The sequence below is a fragment of the Papio anubis genome, chromosome 4 (genome assembly GCF_008728515.1).
Source record: "Papio anubis isolate 15944 chromosome 4, Panubis1.0, whole genome shotgun sequence".
NCBI lineage: Eukaryota > Metazoa > Chordata > Mammalia > Primates > Cercopithecidae > Papio > Papio anubis.
The window spans coordinates 48,760,296-48,771,107 of NC_044979.1; the positions used below are offsets into that span (position 1 = coordinate 48,760,296).

A 10,812-nucleotide genomic window follows, 5' to 3' on the forward strand; every position below is an offset into this window, starting at 1 on the left:
AGTTTGCTTAGGATAATGGCCTCTGAACTCCAACTATGCTGCTGCAAAGGGCATGATCTCATTCTTTTTTATGGCTGTGTAGTATTGCTTGGTGTTTAAGTACCACATGTTCTTTATCCAGTCTACCATTGATGGGAATTTAGGTTGATAATAACAAAACAACTTTTCATAAAAGAAAACAAATTGAGTGTGTGTGTGTGTATATACATATACATAAAGTCTTTCTTTCTCTTTCTCCTTTCTTTCTTTCATTCTTTCTTTCCTTTCTTCTTTCCTTCCTTCCTTCTTTCTCTTTCTTTCTTTCTCTTTCTTTCTTTCTTTCTCTCTCTTTCCCTTCCTTCCTTCCTTCCTTCCTTCCTTCCTTCCTTCCTTCCTTCCTTCCTTCCTTCCTTCCTTCCTTCCTTCCTTCCTTCCTTCCTTTCTTTCTTTCTTTCTTTCTTTCTTTCTTTCTTTCTTTCTTTCTTTCTTTCTTTCTTTCTTTCTTTTCTTCCTCCCTCCCTCCCTCTCTCCTTCCTTCCTTCGTTCCTTTTCTGCCTGCCTTCCTTCCTTCCTTCCTACCTTCTCTCTCTTTCTCTCTCTCTTTCTTTCTTTCTTTCTTTCTTTCTTTCTTTCTTTCTTTCTTTCTTTCTTTCTTTCTTTTCTTCATCTTGCTCTGTCACTCAGGCTGGAGTGCAGTGGGGCAATCTCAGCTCACTACAACCTCCACCTCCTGGGTTCAAGTGATTATCCTGCCTCAGTCTCCCAAGTAGCTGGAACTACAGGTGCGTGCCACCACGCACAGCTATTTTTTTTTTTTGTATTTTTAGTAGAGACCGGGTTTCACTGTGTTAGCCAGGATGGTATCAATTTTCTGACCTCATGATCCACCTGCCTCGGCCTTCCAAAGTGCTGGGATTACAGGTGTGACCCACCACACCTGGCCTACACTCTTAATGATAAATGATATATAAACTTCTATGCCTCAACACTAATGAACTCTTGAAATGTTTTTAAATAAGTAGTCTTTATTCTTACCTGGTTCATATTGCTCTTCTATTTCTGTGGGAACAAGTATATACCAAGTGATATTCTGGCATTCTCTCTCTCTCTCTCTCTCTGTCTCTCTGTCTCTCTCTCTCTCTCTCTCTCTCTCTGTCTCTCTCTCTCTCTCACACACACACACACACACACACACACTTATTTTATGCAAAGTTTATTTTTGTTTATACAGTTTCTTAGTGTTCATTCTGAGTCCTGACATTTTATCCATGTTTTGGCACATATCCCTTTCTTATTTCCAATTGATAGAAAAATGCTTCCTGTCTGATTGACTTACTATTATTCAGAATTATTTGTCTCTATATTTAGAAGAAAATGGAGTTTCTTCTTTTCTCTCTTATTAGAACTCAGTGTTATGGTCTGTAAACTGCACTGTGCATTCTCCAATCTGTCCTGAATCTTTCGTTGGGAAAGATAACTTCCTGATTAAGATCTCACTTAAAAACTGATATCCTTTTCTCCCATCTTGTTGGGAGATTACTGGCTTCTGTAACTAAATGTGCCATTGAGCATCCTATTTGGCTGTAGCTTTAGACTATTAGACATAAGATTTGACCATTGTGTTCCTAATGTCAGGAAGGCTATGAACAATTGTTCAACTGTAGTCTCCCAAGCCCTCCAGACTTCAAAGACTTTAAAACATATGGGATGCTTTCAAGATGAGCTTAGATACCTATGAGTCTATAAACATGATATTTATAGCCCTCAGGTTGTGATCTCAGGTTGTTTTGAATATATAGGTGGATAGATGTATTCAAACCAAATAAAGGCAAACAGTGTGTGTTTAAAGAACCTCAATGAAAAGTTTTATGTAGAAAGAAGAAACAGAACACAGGGGCTACACAGTGCTGTGTTAACATGATAACATCTCATCTGACAGGCTGCTTCTGTTGTATACAGAAGTCAAAAGGCTTTGTTTAAACATGAATCAACTAATATTTGGTCTTTCTGGGTCACTGCTGAATAGTAGTGTGAATTTCTCCAAGCCATGAGCTTAGGCAGTAGCTCTGGTTGCTCCATACTGAGGTTGCCCCCCAGTGATGCTGGTAATTGTATTTGTCGGTATGAAAAGATGGGAGCCTTAGATACTGATGAGACTAAGAGCCACATATGCCATAGCCCACAGCCACATGCTTGGAAACATTTAGTGTTCTAGGCATGGTGCCAGGCATCAGAGATACAAGATGGATGACACCAGGCCTCAACCCCAGAGGATTTTAGAGGTTATTGGAGAAGAAAGGTGTATAACAAGAAAATGGAAAGGAAGGCACTAAATGTTATGAAGTAGATATAAACAAATCACCAAAACAGAGGATAAAGCTATTATCTTTGCCTGATGATAGTAAAATTGTGAAATTATTTTCTGAATCAGTGAGCAGATATAGGGAACCCAATCACTTTATGCATAATCAGCTATTTACAAATAATGGGTATAAAAAAGGTGTTAGGGACTGTGAATAATGCTTTTGAGGAAGTTCCACCAAACTTACACCTTCAGGGTGTGGAAAATATGTACTAGATGGATGATCTTGATGGGAGCTACTAATAGGGTTCCTACTACATGAATGAAATAAATGATAACTGACTAGTTGGTATAAACATATGAGCTGGCTGAAGTTATAGGTTTTATAAAATATACACAAATTTTTGTCTGTATTTCTCTATACCTTTTTTCTTTAATTAATTTTAATTTCTGGTTAATTGTAGATTAAAAGCCTGTAATTCTCTCTTTGTTTTAAGGTGTTCATTTTCCATCTAAAATATTAGCTGTTTCTAACAGTAATAATCATGGGGAAACAAGAACTCAGGTAGTAAAGCATTAGTGAAATTAAAAGATAAGAATGGGGAGGTCATCATAGAGGAGTGGAAAAAAAAAGAGACTTAGTCCTTTGCATTCCCTTCATGGTAAAAATGAAGTTATTTCGTTAACATGTACTTAGATAATTTTACATTCTTATAGTGCATATTTAAATTTGGATGAAAAAAACAACCTACATCATACAATTTTACATCATCTGAAAGAATATTTTAATTGGTCCATCTGGCATTTGAAATAATGCGGTACTTATTATAAAGCAGGTGTTAGACACTTCTGAATATTCTGTCCTTAATTAAAGCTTAAGGAAAGTAAGATTACATTTTCTATTTTAAACTTTAAAAATCTAAAGTTAGTAGACATGAATAACAAAATGTATGAATCATATGATTTTAAACATTCAATAACTAATGATTAGATATTATTTATTGAACTTTAATTCCTGACATACTTTTGTTTTGAATTTGAGAAATGTAACAATGGGTGTCAATATTTGGAAATTATTTATGTTCAAACTTTGTTTATTCGCCCTAATTGAGAAAATTTGGTATACTCTTGAGTGTCATAGTTCAGCAAACACTTTAGAAATAAAAATATATTTGACTGTGGTTTTTAGGTATCTTTATTCAGAAGAAAATGAAACTATTGTTTGATACCTCAAAGTTAAAATGTATTCAAAATATGTGGCCTGAATTAATAAACACATTTATAAAAGATTATCTTGGGTTCCTTTAAACTATATTCTTTCATAGTTTGAAAGAAGTTTTCAGAGAATTTGGTGACCATTTAGAGTCCATACGATCTCTCTGCAAAAATAAACATCAGCTTAGTGAGTCCTCTTTATAATCCACACATAGAAAATCATAAAATTTAAGAAAGATAATAGTACTGTTATTTAGGTGTGCAACAGGTTAAGAAGCAATACATAAAGAATGTCTGTGAATCACATCAAGGAAGATTTAAATCTCCAGTGAAAGAATCTAGGGTTACTTTTGGCCAACTGAATTCAAAACTTCTATTAATGTTTAGTTAAATAAATGGAAGAGTAGTTCAACCAGAATATAGTTCTAATATTGAAGAGCGATGTAAGCCTCCCAGATCCACTTGCATGTATGGATTTTCTCTGCAAATAGGTACTGCAAGTGGCAACAAACATCAAAAGGAAGCAATCAATAAGCAAAATTCTATGCAAGAATATAGGCAAATTTAATTATATAGATATGGCATCTATTTTCTAGGATTTTATAATCCCAAAAAGCAACCGGAAGCTTATGTCAGTATATTTAGATGCCAGGAGAGCAATAAAAAATTAGTGCTCTGAGAAATAAAATAAACCATATATTTGTATTTTGCCAGTTATATCTACAACTGACAAAATTAATCGAGACAGATGATACAATTATGATTTACAATTATGACCAGCGGGATGTGACAGTGTGCTGTCTCATTGGAAGTTCACTGTTCCTTGGCACAGGTCTCTAGGCTTCCTGCCTTGGAAACACAGCAGCAGGCTTCATGGGAAGGTGAAGAGCTTCCCTAAGGATGAACCTTCCAAGCCATTCCACCTCACAGCCTTCCTGGGATGCAAGGCTGGCATGGCCTACATCATGTGAGAAGCTGACAGCCCAGGATCCAAGGTGAACAAGAAGGAAGTGGTAGAGGCTGTGACCATTGTGGAGACACTGCCCATGGTAGTTGTGGACATTGTGGGTATATGCAAACCCCTCAAGGCCTCCAGACCTTCAAGACTGTCTTTGCTGAGCACATCAGCAATGAGTGCAAAGGTGCTTCTATAAGGACTGGCATAATCTATAAAGATGACCTTTACCAGCTACCGTAAGAAATGGCAGAATGAGGATGGCAACAAGCAGCTGGAGAAGGAATTCAACAGCATGAAAATGTACTGCCAAATCATCTCTATCATTGCCCATACTCAGATGTGCCTGCTTCCTGTGTGCCAGAGAAGGCACCCCTGATGGAGATCCAGGCGAACTGAGGCACTGTGGCTGAGAAACTGGACTGGGCCCGTGAGAGGCTAGAGCAGCAGGTACCTGTGAACCAATTGTTTGGGAAGGACAGGGTAATTGATGTCATTGAAGTGACCAAGTGCAAAGGCTACAAAAGGGGTCACCAGTCATTGGCACACAAAGAAGCTGCCCCACAAGACCCACCAAAGGCTGTGTAACGCTGCTTGTATTGGGACATGGCATTCTGTCTGTGTGGCCTTCTCTGTGGCATGTGCTGGGCAGAAAAGCTACCATCACTGCACGAGAATAACAGGATCTATAAAATTGGTCAGGGCTACCTTATGAAGGATGAAAAATGGATCAAGAACAATGCCTCCACTGATGACAACTTGTCTGACAAGAGCATCAACCCTCTGGGTAGCTTGGTCCACTATAATGAAGTGACCAATGACTTTGTCATGCTGAAGGGCTGTGTGGTGGGAATCAAGAAGTGAGTGCTCACCTCCGCAAGCCTTTGATGGTGCAGACCAAGCGTCCTGCTCTGGAGAAGACTGACCTTAAGTTCATCAACACTGTTTCCAGGTTTGGCTGTGGCCACTTCCAGACCATGTAGGAGAAGAAAGTGTTCATGGAACCGCTAAAAAAGACCAGATTGCAAAGCAAGAAGGAGCTTAATGCCAGGAACAGATTTTGTAGCTGATGGGGTCTCAATAAAAGTTATTTTCCACTGGAAAAAAAAAATTAGATAGGCTTTCAAAACTTAACAGACAAGACTAGATTCTGAATAATGATGGCAAAAATATAGAATTTGGAAAGAAGTAGTTTGAAAGAAACCTTTATATATAATTTCTAGAGAGTTTAGGTTGATTTGATTGGTTCAAAATAATTTAAAAAGTAGTTATTGATAAGTAAAGCACTGTGTTAAGTGTCTCCAGAAACATAAAGATGAGAATGCACTAATCCTGTGTTTAAGGTATCTGCCTAAGTGGGAACAGATTTATATGCACAAATATTCTTAAGTAAAATACATGACATCTGCCATGTGATTGAATGAAGCAAAGATAAATAAATCAGTAAAGTCATATGACAAAGTGAATTCTACTTTGGGAGAATTTCTCACAAAAATGTTAGCTTTTGAGATGCAACTGAGAAGGGAAAAAAGAAGTATTTTAAACATTAAATATAAAAGCAAGGTTGCTCTAGACCAGTGGTGTCTGATAGAACTTTCTGCTATGAGAGAAATGTTATTTATCTGTCGTGTCTGATAGAATAGCCATGAGCCACTTGTGGCTATTAAAAACTTGAAACTTTAAAACTGAATTCTAGAGCTTATTTAATTTAAATTTAATGGTTACTATATTGAACAACACAGTTTTAGGCAGAGGAACCAGCTTGAGTAGAAGTAGTGAAGCTTGAGAGAGCATGGGATGCTATGTTTACAGGCAGCCACCTCTCTGCTCTCACTAGAGTAGAGTTGGGTGACAAAGTGAAAAGCAAGGTTGAAAGCAAATATCCAGGCAAAATTTTGGAAGCTTTTGCATATTGGGCCATTAGAGAGTAGGCAATGAAAATTTTTGAATAGGTTTGAGTCAAGCTCAACCTTGGGATTTAGGAAGAAAACCAGCGACTGTGAATCAGAGTCGAGATCAGGTGAGAAGTTACCGTAACAATTCAAACAAGAGAATGTGAGATATTATATTAAGACAAAGAAAGGAAAATCATATATGCAAAGGAAAATTCAGGGAGACATTTATCATATTGGCTTAATGTGGTTTCCCCAAACTAAGGAGAAAATTTCGAGTAAAACTTACAAATGTAAGCAGCATTTTTTTTTTTTCAGAGTTTCTGGGAAAAGGCAGAAAATGACACCGGGAAAGGGTGGCAGCCAATACTGTGTGAGTGACCTAGCCAGCAATCAACATGGGTGACTGGAGTTCATTCTTACAGGGAAACACTGGAGGATGGTATAACGCATGTACTTCAAAATTATCCCAACGAAAGATCAAGAGAGCTGAGACATTACCATCGATCACCAGTTTAAAGACTGTTTCCAGGGGATGCAGGACTTCTGGCCTGTTGTATGCTGGGATAGATTAGCCTTCCATAGCTTCAGAAAAAAAAACCCAAAAACCTGAGAAGTAGAAACACAGATAATAGGATTCAAAAGCCCTCAGGTAGACATAGAAATGGCAGCATGCAAAGGCTTAATCAGAGTTCTATCAGTGTCTGCTTCATACATGTAACATGTAATATAGCACCAGGTATGCCAAATGTCTTATACAATCAAATTAAAATATGTATAAACATACTAACAGGCTAACTGCTTATATAATAAGAGAGGTGGTAAATAATTTAAAAAATAAGAATAATAAAAAATACATTCATATTGAAAAACCAAAAATATGTCTATAGAGTATTACCACTTTCAAATTTAGCTGCAAGAACAGGTAAGATTGTTTGTTTTTGGTGCTAGTGGTTCTCAGAAGGTTTTCCAGGCCACTTTGGTGGCCTGCCAAGTCTTCATGGGTGTGCACTATTTTTGATAAATACATAAAGCCTATTGTGCTATAATTGAGTACTGTATCTTTTCTGTTGTGACAATATCTGACAAGCTAAAAAGCGAGAGATGAGACATAGCACACTATGAAGCCAGACACGTCTAAATGTGTTTATTAAAACATGTGATAATTTTTTTGGTGAAAAGAAATATTTTTACTGAATTCTGACACCATAAAAGATGAGCAAGTTTATTAACTAGGCAACCTGGGATACTTGCATAGGCACCAGGAGATATTGTGGCACTGTAATAATGATAGTATTTTAGTTATTGCTGACATTTCTGTGTAGTTTGAATCCCTTCATCACTTTATGTTTGTTACCAGAACTAATAATATCCTAAATTGCACAAGTTTGAAAGGAAAGTTTGGTAAACGTTAGCCAAGGTAAGGAATGTGTTATGATAATTCATCATTAAGTTACTGCAATTTGTGAATAATGTTGAAAATGTATTCATTATTATTGAATGCACGGTAAGTAAAGAAGACATTTTCTTAACTTGCTTACTATTGAATATACCAATAGACACTGAGATGTCAATAAGACATACTCATTACAAATTAATTGTACAATTAAAGCCATATACGACTTAACAGTATCAAAAAAGTGCTGTAAATTTAAGAGAGTCTCTTTTAACGTTCAAAATAATTTTAGTAGATTTTTTTTTTTCTGGTGAGGTTATTTGGACAAAGAAATGGTCCAAATTCTCAAAGTCAAATGAGCCAGTGTTTTCTCTTCACATATTCTTTTCTTTTTCTTCAGCAATTGATCTCCCTAAGCATAGCTGTATGTGTGGTTACACAGTATAGAATCTGTATTTCCAGCCTCCCTTGCAACTAGATTTTCTATTTGTTCTGATCAATGGTATATAAACAGAAGAAAAGGTGCATTTAACTTCTAGGAAATACACTTAAAAGGAGGAGAAATGTGCTTCTTCTGTCTTTTCTTCCTTCTGGCTATAAGGCAGATGTGACAGCTGCAGCTGGAAAAGCTAGTCTGGGCTATAAGGTAGATGCCATAATTTAAAGAAAGCAGACAAATCAGAAAAATAATATAGGCCTCGCTTATTGATAATTGTGAAGAATAGACACCAATTCTTTTTTCATATAATTATGTATTAAAAAAGCATTTATTCTTAGACAATAGTATTTTGGTTTTTTTGTGACTAAGTTAAGTCAAGCTTAATTTTAAGAGGAAAAACTCCATTTTCATTTTTGCAATTATTTTCTACACGTAGTTGTATTCTTGCAATGGTGGCATAAACTTGCCTTAAAGAAGATGGTTAGATTTTGGAAACAAATTACATCTGTAATATAAATACACATCAAGGCCCATCCTTTCCACGAGAGTGGTCATGTAGAGTCAAGATTTCATGTAAGAAATCACAAAGATCTCCTTTCAACTTGAATAGATACATCAGAACATTTCCCATGGAAAACCAAAGAATTTAGTATGAAAGAATAGTTGTTCACTGTTGGTGCCCATTTGTCTCCAAAGCAAAGAAATAGGTTTAAAAGAAATTCTAAATTCTAGACTTAAACTCAACACTTGATCAATTGGACCTAATAGACATCTACAGACCATCCAATAATCACAGAATATACATCCTTCTCATTGGTGAATAGAACATATTGATTGGTCAAAAAGCAAGTATCAATAGATTCAGAAAAACTAAAATCATACCAAGTATACTCTTGGACCACAGTGCAATTAAAATGGAAATCAGTTTCAAGAAGAACTCTCAAAACTGCACACATTTATGGAAATCAAACAACCTGCTCCTGAATAACTCATGGGTAAACTCAAAATTAAGGTAGAAGCTTAAAAAATGAAATTAATGAAAATGCAGACATGGCTTACACAAATCTGAGATGTAGCTAACGTGGTGTTTAGAGCAAAGTTTATAGCCTAAAACCCTTTATCGAGAAGTTAGAAAGATCTCAAATAAACAATCTAATTTTGCACTTAAAAGAATTAGAGGCCGGGCGCGGTGGCTCAAGCCTGTAATCCCAGCACTTTGGGAGGCCGAGACGGGTGGATCATGAAGTCAGGAGATCGAGACCATCCTGGCTAACACGGTGAAACCCCGTCTCTACTAAAAAATACAAAAAACTAGCCAGGCGAAGTAGCGGGCGCCTGTAGTCTCAGCTACTCAGGAGGCTGAGGCAGGAGAATGGCATAAACCCGGGAGGCGGAGCTTGCAGTGAGCTGAGATCCGGCCACTGCTCTCCAGCCTGGGCGACAGAGCGAGACTCTGTCTCAAAAAACAAAACAAAACAAAACAAAAGAATTAGAATAAAAAGAATAAAACAACCCCAATACTAGCAGAAGAAAATAAATAACTAGAATTTTAGAAGAACTCAATGAAATTGAGATACAGAAATCTATTAAAAAATCAATGAAACCAATAGTTTGTTCTTTGCAAAAACAAGATTGATAGACTGCTAGCTAGATTAATAAAGAAAAAAGAGAAAATAAAAATAAGTAAATCAGAAATTATAAACATAATATTACAACTGATCCCACATAAATACAAAAATCCTTAGAAAATACTATGAACAACTCTGTGCATGCAAATTAGAAAATATAGAGGAAATGGATAAATTCCTGGAAACACACAGTCTCCCCATATTGAATCAATAAGAGGTTGAAACCCCAAATAGACCAATATTGAGCTCTGAAATTGATTCAGTAATAAAACACCTACCAACAACAACAACAAAAATTCCCTGGACCAGATGGATTCATAGCTGAATTTTATCAGATGTACAAATAAGAACTGGTACCCAATCCTACTGAACGTGTTCCAAAAAAGTTGAGGAGGAGGGGCTCCTCCTTAACTCATTCTATGAGACTAGCATCAACCACATACCAAAATCTGGCAGAGACACCACACAAAAAAGAAAACTTCATGTCAATATCCCTGATGAACATAGATGCAAAAATCCTCAATAAAATACTACCAAATTGAATATAGCGGCACATCAAAAAGTTAATATACCATGATTAACTAGGCTTTATTTGTGGGATGGAAGGCTGGTTCCACACACAAATAAATAATTGTGATTAACCCCTTAAACAGAATTAAAAATAAAACCATATGATCACTCAATAGATGCAGAAAAAGCTTCCAATAAAATCCAACATTTATTCATAATTAAAACTTTCAAAAAACAAGGCATCAAAGGAATATACGTCAAAATAATGAGCCATCTATGACAAACCCATAGCCAACATCATTCTAAACAGGCAAAAGTTCCCTTTGAGAACTGGAACAAGAAAGGATACCCACTTTCACCACTCTTATTCAACATAGTACTGGAAGTCCTAGCCAGGGCAGTCAGGCTAAAGGAAGAAATAAAAAGCATCCAAAGAGAAAAGAAAAAATCAAACTATCTCTGTTCACTGATAATATAATTCTATACCTATAAAACC

At 36.3% G+C, this 10,812-nt stretch overlaps 1 pseudogene; it reads left to right on the plus strand.

Moving 5' to 3' along the window:
- The first annotated feature begins 830 nt into the window (after positions 1-830).
- LOC110742894 lies at positions 831-8,446 on the plus strand (annotated as a pseudogene).
- The last annotated feature ends 2,366 nt before the right edge of the window (positions 8,447-10,812 follow it).